Consider the following 12,519-nt stretch of genomic DNA (forward strand, 5'->3'; position numbering starts at 1 on the left):
GGAATGGGTCTTGGTTTTATTTGGGATTGCATGATCCATGCATTCTTGAAGGTGCCCGTAGAAGGCATTTGCAAAGGATTCAGCAGTGTGGGTTGTGGCTTCCACTGGCCCAGGGGCCTTGAAGGATACCACTTCAGTCTTAAGAAGTGTGAAGTTGGCTTTTGAGAAGTTCTTCACTGTGGTGTTTTGTGCAGGGGGTGGGGCGGGATGTGGATTTCCAGTGAGATTAATTTATGGTCTGATCTTACTAAAGAGGGATATACTTCCGTGTGGAGCATTTTGTCCCCATGTTTGTGATGATCAGGTCTAGTATATTGTCTCCTCTTGTGGGAATGGTGACTAGTTGTTCCATTGCATTTGAGTTTATGAATTCTAGGAACCTTTGGGCTAGGGTGTTGGGGCTTGAGTAATGTTCCCAGTCTATGTTTGGATAGTTGAAGTCTCCAAAAATGATGGTGTTTGGAGAGACATTCATACTCTCCAGTGTCTTCAGGAAGGCTGTGTGGGGTTCCTGAGTTTGAGAGGGTGGTCTGTAGCATGCTACAAACTGTAAGGCAGTTTTGCCTATGGTTAGTTGCACCTGGATGGTCTCCGATGCTTCGTGCGTTGCCACTAACCTGGAGGTGTGGGTATCTTTGATGAATATGGATACTCCTCCTTTTGTGGTTCGGTCCAAGTTTTGGGGCCGGAAAGCATGATATGAGGTAAAACCTGATAGTGCTGGGGTGCTCTCAGGAGCCTTGAACCAGTTTCAGTCACTGCACAGACATCGGTGTTCTCCATACTGAGGAGGGCTTCTGCGTGCATCTTGAGGTTTAGACTTCTGGCATTGAGCAGCATTACCCTTAGTTTTTTCCACTTGTGTTTTCTAGGGAGGTAGGTTTGTCATTTGAGCCTTGCCTAAAAAGGCACTATGGGGTGGCAAGAGCCTTGGCCAATATCTGGAAGCCCAGGGTGACAGGTGCAAGCCATCCCTTGTGAAGCAGCGTGGCTTGTCAAGCATGTCATCCCAAGCAGACAGACATTGATCCCTTAGAATGACACCAGTAATTAAGCCAATTGTTAAAACTGATCATTTTGTCTTTGTACTGTGGTATCATTCTTGGTGAGGGTAAGATGCTGCTCAGGGTCAGGGTCATACCGGCCTGGGCTACATAATCAGAGAGCTCCTCTATGTCTCTTTTCATGTAGTCCAGGAGGTCGCCTCAGGTCATTCACACCGCATGTACAATGACTGAGTCATATTTGTACTTGCTGTGGAGTGACCTGAGTGATTGTGTTATGTGGCGGATTCTAGCTCCCGACAGGCAGCCTACTGTGACCTTTTCCTTGTTCAGTCTGGTGAGCGGGACGTCAGTGTGTCTGACTATGGAGTCACCTATTACAAGTGTGTCTGGCATGTTGTTTGGCCTTAAGGGCTGTGACTGTTTAGCACACTGACTTTGTGAACTATATGTTGCATGTGCTATGTCTTGAGGTGGCGGTTGCTTGGGTGTCTGCTTTGGAGGCCTCTGTTGTTTTGGTAGATTTTTAATCAGCCTCAGTATGTTTTGTGTGTTTATGTGTTTGGTTTGCAGTTGTGATAGTTCTATGTGAGACTGGGTTTGTGGTGTGTGTGGTTACCTTCTCCTCCTGACTGGTCTTGCCAGTACTGAATTGAGAGAGCTCAGCCTCCAGTTTGGCTATATAGTTGCATCTCTCGCATATATTTGTATTTGTTGGGAGGAAAAGAGGGTTGTCAGTGTACATGAGGCAATTGTAACATTGCCTCAAGATTCCCAGATTCACCAGCTGAACAGGAGAGGACGCCAGCAACTGACCCTTCGACATGCTAGAAATAGTGAAAAAGATTGCTGTGTAACTGAGTCAGAAAGGACCTATAGGGAAATGGGTACTCAAGGGAATTTAGGTGAATGAAGTACTTTCTTTTGTTTAAGAGTGCTTTACCTGTATAAAAATGCTTTAGGAGCAAGTGCTGAGCTTTTCAGATAGAGTATAGGCTGTTTAGATTGCAAGTAGAACAGTTCTAAGGGAAAAATTGAAGAGCAGACTTTACGGAGCCAGAAATAGTTTAAACTTGATTAACCGGCGCTGCCCGATGCTGCTCTATGAGCAACTTCGCGCTAAAACGCGCTAAAGTGCGCAAAAGCGGGCTTTATAGCAGGGGGTTGAAAAGAGCCAGGAATTGACCCAAAATGGCCAATAAACTACAAGTTGCTGGGCTGGAACCAATCCTCTAGGGACAAATAGGTTGCTCAGTGCTCCCCACTCCCACTGGTGAACAAAGAAGCTTCCTCTTATCCAAATAAGGATATGGATAGCACAGGAACTAAGACAAAGCCCAGAGATCAGCAAAATCTGAAGACTGGACTATTCTAGTTCAGAAAAGCGGGAAAACAATGATTTTTTTTTTCTTTTTTCACAGAGAAGGGAGAAGATGATACAGTAGCAAACAGTAAATGCTATAAAACGGCTAGAGCACTTTACTGTGTTAGCCTAACAATTAAATTAAACAAAAATAACTTTTTAAAGTGCTAACAGTATAAATTCAACACAAGAACAGTAAAAACAATATGCAGAGCTGTTTTTAATGCATTTGAGATGCAGTAATTTAAGCGAAAGCCAGAAATAATACTTATAAATCCAGGAAAGTCACTCTTTCACTCTCTGCTGCTTGTAGAACTCTGCAGGACACCACGAGGAGCTGTGCTGAGTCTTTTACAAGTGAAACGCTACTAAAAGCGGGCTCTATAGCAGGAGGTTGAAAAGAGCCAAAAATTGACCCAAAATGGCCAATAAACTACAAGTTGCTGGGCTGGAACCAATCCTCTAGGGACAAATAGGTTGCTCAGTGCTCCCCACTCCCACTGGTGAACAAAGAAGCTTCCTCTTATCCAAATAAGGATATGGATAGCACAGGAACTAAGACAAAGCCCAGAGATCAGCAAAATCTGAAGACTGGACTATTCTAGTTCAGAAAAGCGGGAAAACAAGGATATTTTTTGTTTTTTTTTTTTTTACAGAGAAAGGAGAAAAAGATACAGTAGCAAACAGTAAAGGCAATAAAACGACTAGCGCACTTGAGTGTGTTAGCCTAACAATTAAATTAAACAAAAATAACTTTTTAAAGTGCTAACAGTTTAAAATCAACACAAGTACAGTAAAACAATATGCAGAGCTGTTTTTTTAGGCGGAATGCAGTCGAGCAGCAGTAATTAAACCGAAAACCAGAAAAAAATACTTATAACTCCAGGAAAGTCACTCTTTCACTCTCTGCTGCTGGTAGAACTCTGCAGGACACCACGAGGAGCTGTGATGAGTCTTTTACAAGTGAAATAGCGTGCAAAAATGGGCTTTATAGCACGGGGTGGAAAAGAGCCAGGAATTGACCCAAAATGGCCAATAAACTACAAGTTGCTTGGCTGGAACCAATCCTCTAGGGAAAAATAGGTTGCTCAGTGCTTCCCACTCCCACTGGTGAACAAAGAAGCTTCCTCTCATCCAAATAAGGATATGGATAGCACAGGAACTAATACAAAACCCAGAGATCAGCAAAATCTGAAGACTGGACTATTCTAGTTCAGAAAAGCCGAAAAAAAGGTTATTTTTTTTTTTTTTCTTTTTACAGAGAAAGGAGAAAAAGATACAGTAACAAACAGTAAATGCTATAAAACGGCTAGCACTTGAGTGTGTTAGGCTAACAATTAAATTAAACAAAAATAACTTTTTAAAGTGCTAACAGTATAAATTCAACACAAGTACAGTAAAACAATATGCAGAGCTGTTTTTAAGAGAAATGCAGTTGAGATGCAGTACTTTAAACGAAAGCCAGAAAAAGTACTTATAAATCCAGGAAACTCACTCTTTCACTCTCTGCCGCTTGTAGAACTCTGCAGGACACCACGAGGAGCTGTGCTGAGTCTTTTACAAGTGAAAAAGCGCGCAAAAGTGGGCTTTATAGCAGGGGGTTGAAAAGAGCCAGGAATTGACCCAAAATGGCCAATAAACTACAAGTTGCTGGGCTGGAACCAATCCTCTAGGGACAAATAGGTTGCTCAGTGCTCCCCACTCCCACTGGTGAACAAAGAAGCTTCCTCTTATCCAAATAAGGATATGGATAGCACAGGAACTAAGACAAAGCTCAGAGATCAGCAAGATCTGAAGACTGGACTATTCTAGTTCAGAAAAGCGGGAAAACAAGGATATTTTTTTGTTTTTTTCTTTTTTTTTACAGAGAAAGGAGAAAAAGATACAGTAACAAACAGTAAATGCTATAAAACGGCTAGCGCACTTGACTGTGTTAGCCTAACAATTAAATTAAACAAAAATAACATTTTTAAAGTGCTAACAGTATAAATTCAACACAAGTACAGTAAAAACTATATGCAGAGCTGTTTTTAAGCGAAATGCAGTCGAGACGCAGTAATTTAAGCGAAAGCCAGAAAAAATACTTATAAATCCAGGAAAGTCACTCTTTCACTCTCTGCTGCTTGTAGAACTCTGCAGGACACCACGAGGAGCTGTGCTGAGTCTTTTAAAAGTGAAAAAGTGTGAAAAAGCGGGCTTTATAGCAGGGGGTTGAAAAGAGCCAGGAATTGACCCAAAATGGCCAATAAACTACAAGTTGCTGGGCTGGAACCAATCCTCTAGGGACAAATAGGTTGCTCAGTGCTCCCCACTCCCACTGGTGAACAAAGAAGCTTCCTCTTATCCAAATAAGGATATGGATAGCACAGGAACTAAGACAAAGCCCAGAGATCAGCAAAATCTGAAGACTGGACTATTCTAGTTCAGAAAAGCGGGAAAACAAGGATTTTTTTTCTTTTTTTTTACAGAGAAGGGAGAAAAGATACAGTAACATTCAGCAAATGCTATAAACCGGCTAGCGCACTTTACTGTGTTAGCCTAACAATTAAATTTAACAAAAATAACTTTTTAAAGTGCTAACAGTATAAATTCAACACAAGAACAGTAAAAACAATATGCAGAGCTGTTTTTTAAGCGAAATGCAGTCGAGATGCAGTAATTTAAGCGAAAGCCAGAAAAAATACTTATAAATCCAGGAAAGTCACTCTTTCACTCTCTGCTGCTTGTAGAACTCTGCAGGACACCATGAGGAGCTGTGCTGAGTCTTTTACGTGTAGGAGAAGACCCAACACTAAGCCCTGTAGTACACCACTGGCAAATGTTTTGCTTTCAAAAGTGGCACCTGTGATTCTAACAATATTTGTTCTGCCAGACAACCAGTTATTTATGCACACAGCAGATAAGAACATATATTCAAATTTACAAATCTGTCAATAATGTCTGCTTGGGGAATAGTGTCCAGGGCTTTGGCCATATGTGCTGTATGTGCTGTGCAATCATTATTCACAGTTTCAGTGACATTTTCCAAGAAATTAATAAGAGGCAGGACCTTCATTTGACAAAGCTGAATTAACGAGGGTCCAGATTTTAGAGATTGTCAGTGTCTAGATTCATGAGGTCTGAGATAATGCACTCCATAGCTTTAGATGTGAGGCTGGTGAGAGTAATGGTTCTATGCTTACCAGGGTCTGGGGTGGGCTGCCCTTGTTTAGCAGCATTACAATGGCTGTAACCAGTGCTGAAGCTTAGATTAAGGAGGTTAAATAGGAGATTAGCTAGACATTGTTTGGTAATGATAATCATGCAACATAGTTTCATATTAGGGCTCACAGATGAGGTATTCTTAGCTTTTGAGAGAGCCGAGAGAAGTTGTTCCATAGTAATTAAAGGGCATAGCTGGGACAGTGACACTGTGAGTGGAATAAAATATGCAATTAATTTGTCATCTTAGATATTAGTTGTTTGGGTGAGAGTGGGCAATATTTTTGTACTAGCTGCAAACTGTTAGTTCTTAACTTCCTGACATAAATAAAGAAACATTTGTTGTTAGTTTTGGTTTTGGTGCTTTTTTAAGTTAATTTTCAGCTTTGTGCTTCCTAATGGTCCCCTTAAGCTCTTTATTAGTTTGCTTAAATATGCTGTTAAGAAAGATAGAATGGGACCTCACATAAGATTTAAATAATTGTTTTCTCTTGTTATATAATTTATTTGGACAGGTATTCTACTACAGGGGGTTGTTTGTTTTTAAATGTATCATTATATTTGGTGCGGATAGGAACTGCCTTATCAATATCACTTTTTTAACTGGGATTTGAAATTAAAGGCATGGACAGGGCTTTAGTAGTGGGAGCCATCAGATGAGAATTACAGTGGAATTTATTTCTACAAGTAACTGAAGGTTTGCTTTGGAGAAGTCCGTAAACAGAGTTATTCACAGGGTAAGTGTCATCAGTTTTAAAGGAAAAGGTCAGTAATTTATGATCTGATTTAAGAAGGGAAGATAATACATATGCAGGTGTGTAAGAAGTATCCATATTTCTGAGAACAAATTCAAGGGTACAGGTCGGGTAAGAGGGTTAATGATTTATCCAAGGTGGTTGTCATTTATAATGTTAAGGAAGTGTTAGACAAGCTGTCAGTTTGAAAGATCATCTTTGGAAGTGTTTTGATAATATTATTCTCTCCGGGGCTTTACTAAGTACATATCTGTGCAAGACTGTTCAGAAGTTGAACAGATCAGGTAATTTTCCACCATTGTGGAAGTGTACTGCAGAAAGTAAGTTCTGTGAATTCCGACCAAAAATGCTCCGTAAACAAAAAAAACAAAAAATGAGCACTTTATTCAGACGCCCAGCTATATTTTCTGGCTCCAGTGATATGATTTATTTAGTTGTAACAAGTATAGATTTTATTTGATTTAATAAAATACCTGGGAGTTTTAGATCTCAGGTTAGAAAGTTTGTGGAATGAAGCTCTATAAAATTGCTTTCAGAAGTTATATTTATCATGGAAACAAATTCTAGAGAGTTTGAGATAATTGTTGTTTAAGTGATAGATTTTTTTTTTTTCAAAACAGGTTTATTGTTTTAACATATAAGAGAAATATTATAACAATTTTATACAAGTAATTAAAAATAGGTATTATTATAATATTCAACAAAACAACTAAAGTATTTACAAAGACATCCACTACAATCAGATCAATTAATTAAACTAAAATACCATGCTATTGAAATTAAAATTTTTTTAACAAATTTTGTAAATTATCCCATACAATAAAATAAGATGTTTTTCTGTTTGTTCTAGTCCTAATTGTGTTTATTTCCATATGGCACACTATATTCATAAAATTTTTAAATTCATTGAACAAAGGAGGTGTATCTGAAATCCAATTTCTAGTTATTATTTTCCTAGCCACTGCTAGAATAGACCATAACAAGGGAAGCTTAACCTTTTAACACTTTGAGGTACAGGTGTGTTGAATAATATAAGAGATTTAGAAATAATGAAATTATCTGTAAAAGAGCCTGCAAAAATTCATTAATTGACTTCCAGTATTCTTTCAATTTTATACAGTCATAAAACATATGAGCCTAGACAGCATTAATTTCTACATTACATCTCTTACATAGATTATCTTTATTATTTATTTTATTCATCATCAAAGGTGTATAAAAAGATCTATGTAAAAATTTCCATGTATAAAGTCTCCAGACAATGGAAGACGTAGTTCTATAAGCAGATTCCAATATATATTGTTTATCTTGTTGATTTGGTGGGTCCCCATTAATAGAAGTGAAATAATTCCAGTATGAATCTACACTGTAAAAAGTTTCTTGTCTGATAACTTTATGTATGTATGAAAGTTTACCTTTATCAGAAACTTTATGTTGTAAATTTAATATCAAGTAATCAATCAGTGTTGGAATAGATTCTTTAACAGTTATAGACATTAAATCTATTTTATTAATGAGATGTTGTCTAAAGGTCTGAACCTCTAACCAGCAAGTTTCTCTTAGATCAAATTCTTGTTTTAAGAAATCTAGATTTTTAACTATATTATCAGATATCAACTGATACCAGTACTTTAGATCATTATCTATAGCTAAATGAGTTCATTCAGAAGTAGATGACAAAAGCATACCCTGAGTATACATTATAGGAAATACAATAAAATTCCATTCCTATAATTAGGTGCATGAATATAAAGTTACGATAACTAATAATAATATTTAATGGGTAACAAACCATATGTTTAGGTGTAATAGGTGAAGTACAAAATTCCTTTAGTAACCATAACATGGAGTTATTTACAATCATATTTTTATGTGTTAAGGAGATTTTCATGAAGTGTATACCAATTATCTCCCAATAATCTTTCCATTTTGTGACATATGACTGATCTATTAATAAAGTAATAACTTTTACAATAGAAGAGATAGTATATAAATTAAAGTCTGGAAAAGAAATACCCCCTTGAGACCAGCTATTAGTATGTTTCTTTAATGCAATCCTAGGTCTATTAGGTCCCCATAAGAAATTTAACATTAGTGTGTTCAGTTTCTTGATAATTATTTTTGTAGGTGGAAGTATTATTGATTGTATTAAGTATAAAATCTTGGGGAATATTGTCATTTTAATAATTGTAAGTCTCTCCTCCATAGTAAAACATATTATTCCAGGTATTAAAAGATTTTGTATATTAAGAAAACAGGTATTATAATTATTATATATAATAGATTTAATATCTTTAGATAGTATTATACCTAAATAAGTTATCTGACCTGAATTGGGTACATATTTAGTAAAATCACTAATGAGAATATTTTTTCGTGTATATATAGGTAGTATTTTAGTTTTTCTTCATTGAATATTAAACCACAAATACTTTTAAAATTCATCATGTTATCAAATAGAGACTGTATAGAAGAATTAGATCCTGCTCATGTAATTAGAACATCATCTGCAAAAGTTGAATTTTGGATGTTGTATTTTCATCTATTTCAAAACCCTCTATGTCAGTACTGTTTCTGATCAAATTAGCCCAAGGCTCCATTACTAAAGTGAATAATAGTGGAGAAAGTGGACATCCTTGTTTTGTACCTTTAAGAATGGGTATTTTTTGTGAAACATATGTTCCTACCTTAATATAAGCCAACGTTCCTTTGTATAAATGTTCAATTAGATTTACAAATGCATCCGAGAAGTTTGTGCACTTCATTAAGGTAAACAGATAGTCCCAACTTATTGAATCAAATGCTGAACTTATATCAAGACTAATAAGTGTTAAATCTTTCTTTTTCCTATTTGCAAAATCTATTAATGTTAAAGTTCTTCTTATATTATCAAAAGTATTTCTATTTACAATGAAGCCTGTCTGATCTATATCTATAATGCCGGGAATGATTGTCTTCAATCTATCAGCAAAGATATTCATAAACATGTTTAAGTGATAGATTTCATTGCATGTACAATTTATCATCTGCATTTTAAAGTAGATACACAACAGAGATTTCTTACAGGTGCTAGCTAATAGTTAACCTGCTCTTATAATCACTTTTGAATATTTTAATCTCCATCATTAAGTTGTTGAAGATAGTATTAAATTTATTTGTCTTGTATGAGAAATTTATCATATTACTTTTTTTTCACCCTTTTTGTTCTATGAGGTCCTAATGTCATTGTGCCTTGTGGGTATTGTGGCACCAGTCAGATTTTTTGTCATTGCTTGGAAGTCTAATTAGTTGGATGTACAACCTGCCTGCCATATGATTACGAGGTGTGATATTTATTTTGGTCCCAATCTGTAAATTTAAAATATTTCTCAAAGGCTGTAAAATTGCCTGTGTTATAATTTCGAAATAATGAAATGTAAGCAGCTGTATGTTATGGGCTGATGAAGATGGTAGCTGTTAGCTTTTTCAATGCCACAGTATTTGTCATTGTTGTGTCTTACCAGGGTAGATATCTTAAAACTTGTGATGATTTGGCTTAGCAGCTATGTAAAGCTGGGCTTTATAACAAGTCCAAAAAAGCTGTTTGAGATAAGACAGAGCAAAGTGAGTTTTCAAGTTGTCTACAAGAATGAATTGATGTCCTTCCTTAGATCACTGTTGTTGTATTCTGATACTGTTAGGTTATCTCACAGAATAACCTGGACATCCAGGAGGGGAACCAAAACCAAAACATTCCATAGAGCCATATGTCTGAAGTATGACCTAAGACCGTAGACCTAAGGGTATATAACTAAATGTTTGAGTGTGAGAGACTCAGACTATCTCATCTCCAGCCCGAATGCAGGTCTCTCATCAGTCATTCTGTTCCATGTGTGGTTGATGGTGTCATCCTTGCCTTTGCTTACTCAGCTAATTGCCTCCTTGGGGACCATTCCTTGTTTTCACTGTATTCTGGTGGCCTAGCTTTTGCCTGTATTAATAAGGTACATTTATCTGCCATCTCTGCATTTTTTCCTCTGGACCCACCACTGCTTTCTAGGCTTGAGGTACAACAGTTTCTCAAGGGTATCCTTCATTTGAACCCACCTAGGAAGACTATTCCATCTTCTTGGGACCTAACCTTTGAACTGGAGAAATTTATTAAGACACCTTTTGAACCAGTGATGTCCCCTTTTCTGAAATTCTCTACAAGGAAAACCAGTCTACTAGTGGTCCTTAATTCTGCTAGAAGAGATTGTGAGCTTCAAGCCCTTATATGTGTCCCTCCTTCCCTCCCTTTCTTATTTGTTATAAGAACATGGTTTCTCTGAGGGCCAATCCCTTCTTTATGTCTAGGATTGTCAATTAGCTGTCCTTCAACCAGAGCATAAATCTTCTCATCTTCTTCCCTAACCCTGAGAACAAGGGTGAATTAATCCTTCATTTTCTGGATGTGAACAGACCGCTCAGATTTTACTTGGATAAGACTAAAGACTTTTAGAAAACTGAACAGCTGTTTGCTTCCTTGTTGGAGGCCAAATTGGGCAATCCTTTCTCTATGCAAACTATTGCTAACTAGATTTGTAAATCCATTTCTTTTTTTTACAACCGCCATGACAAATTCTTACCTTCTCCAGTTAAAGCCCCCTACACTACAGCAGTTGCCTCTTCTGGAGCCCTTTACAAAGGAGTTGATTCCAGAGCTATTCTAGAAGCAACCACCTGGTCTTCTTTGCATACTTTCACTAAACATTATAAGATAGATGCTTTCTCAAGATCCAGAGCTTGGATTAATTGACAGCTCGCCTATGCCTAATCCATCCACCCTTTCACAATATTAAGCTTTGTGAATCACCCAGCAGTACTGGGATACTGCAGCAGTGATCTAAGGAAGGCTGTACTGAAGTTATGTAAGAACTTTCTGTAAGAGTAGGTGTTCTGCTGATCACTGTTGCAGTATAACTTCCCACCCTGTATGTTGTCCGCTATTTTCTTATGGACCAAGGGAGAGCCTTTCTGTACAATCCCTGCTTTTAGATGACCTTTTACCCATTATATTACTTTTCTTCAGGTGTCTCCAGGTCTCCCAGCCTTGAAGATAGTCTGAGGCTCTCACGCCAGTATGTCTGCTTATGGACCCTTATGCCCATGGGCTTAGGTCATACATTGGACGTATGGCTCTCTGGAAGGTTTTGGCTTTGGTGCCTTGGATGGACATCCAGATTACTTGGTGAGTAACCTAAAAGTATTGTAATACTGCAACAGTGATCAGTAAAACATCTACTGTCATGATAAGTTCGTATACAATTGTACTTTCACCCTGGCTGAAAAAAAAGTCCATTAAGAAAGACACTGTTCTAAAGTACATTGAAGGTAGCATCTCTCCTGCTAGCGCATTTATCTTCTGTTTTCCATGGAGAAACTCAGCGCAGAAAATATCAGAGCTCCATCTTAAAATGTTCTTTATTTTGGAAATATGGACAGTCATGTTAGTTATACTTGTTATGCCTCCAGTGTGTGCTATTACCCAAGGCAGACATCTGTGCTATGGCCACTTGGCTAAGATGAATGAACCCAAGCAATATACCTGCACATTTGACCTCCTTGAAGATCAGTAGATATGGGTAGTACATGCAGGCATTTTTGTTTCCTTGTTTTGCTTATTTCAGTTGCAAATTGCATTTGTTTTTCTCGGAAAGAGACTGCATGCTGTTTACCACATGGAACGTTTAAAAAAGGGGATATAATTCTGCACTTGAAAAATAGAATGTGATCAAAGAAGTCAAGCAAGGTGCAATGTCTGTACAGTGTGGAAATACTGTAAGACAAAGGACTTGTTTACGAATGCAGATACTTACCTGATTGAGTGAGGATGCCCTTATTTATGGTGCATGCAGTAGAAAAGGAGTGACAGGTGTGCTTAAAGGGTGCAGTGAAAAATATCTGTTCTGCAGTTCATAAACTGGCATTAAATATGCATGATAAGCAATGTGCTGGCACATGACCTCTTCTTTAATCTAAGTGCTAGTAAACAGGAAGTGTACATTTTCCATATATACATATATTTATGTGTGTGTGTGTGTGTGTGTCTGTCTGTGTGCGTGTTTGTGTGTGTGCGTTTGTGTGTGTGTGTGTCTGTGTCTGTGTGCATGTGTGTGTGTGTGTGTGTGTGTGTGTGTGTGTGTGTGTGTGTGTGTGTGTGTGTGTGTGTGTGTGT

The 12,519-nt window shown here is 37.5% G+C and overlaps 1 protein-coding gene across 7 annotated transcripts in view; it reads left to right on the forward strand.

Moving 5' to 3' along the window:
* APBA2 (amyloid beta precursor protein binding family A member 2) overlaps positions 1-12,519 on the forward strand; it is a 2,738,723-nt gene that overhangs the window by 1,967,714 nt on the left and 758,490 nt on the right. The window lies entirely within an intron of this gene.

Source organism: Protopterus annectens, chromosome 7.part1, assembly GCF_019279795.1.
Source record: "Protopterus annectens isolate FY-2018-M chromosome 7.part1, PAN1.0, whole genome shotgun sequence".
In the NCBI taxonomy this organism is placed as follows: domain Eukaryota; kingdom Metazoa; phylum Chordata; order Ceratodontiformes; family Protopteridae; genus Protopterus; species Protopterus annectens.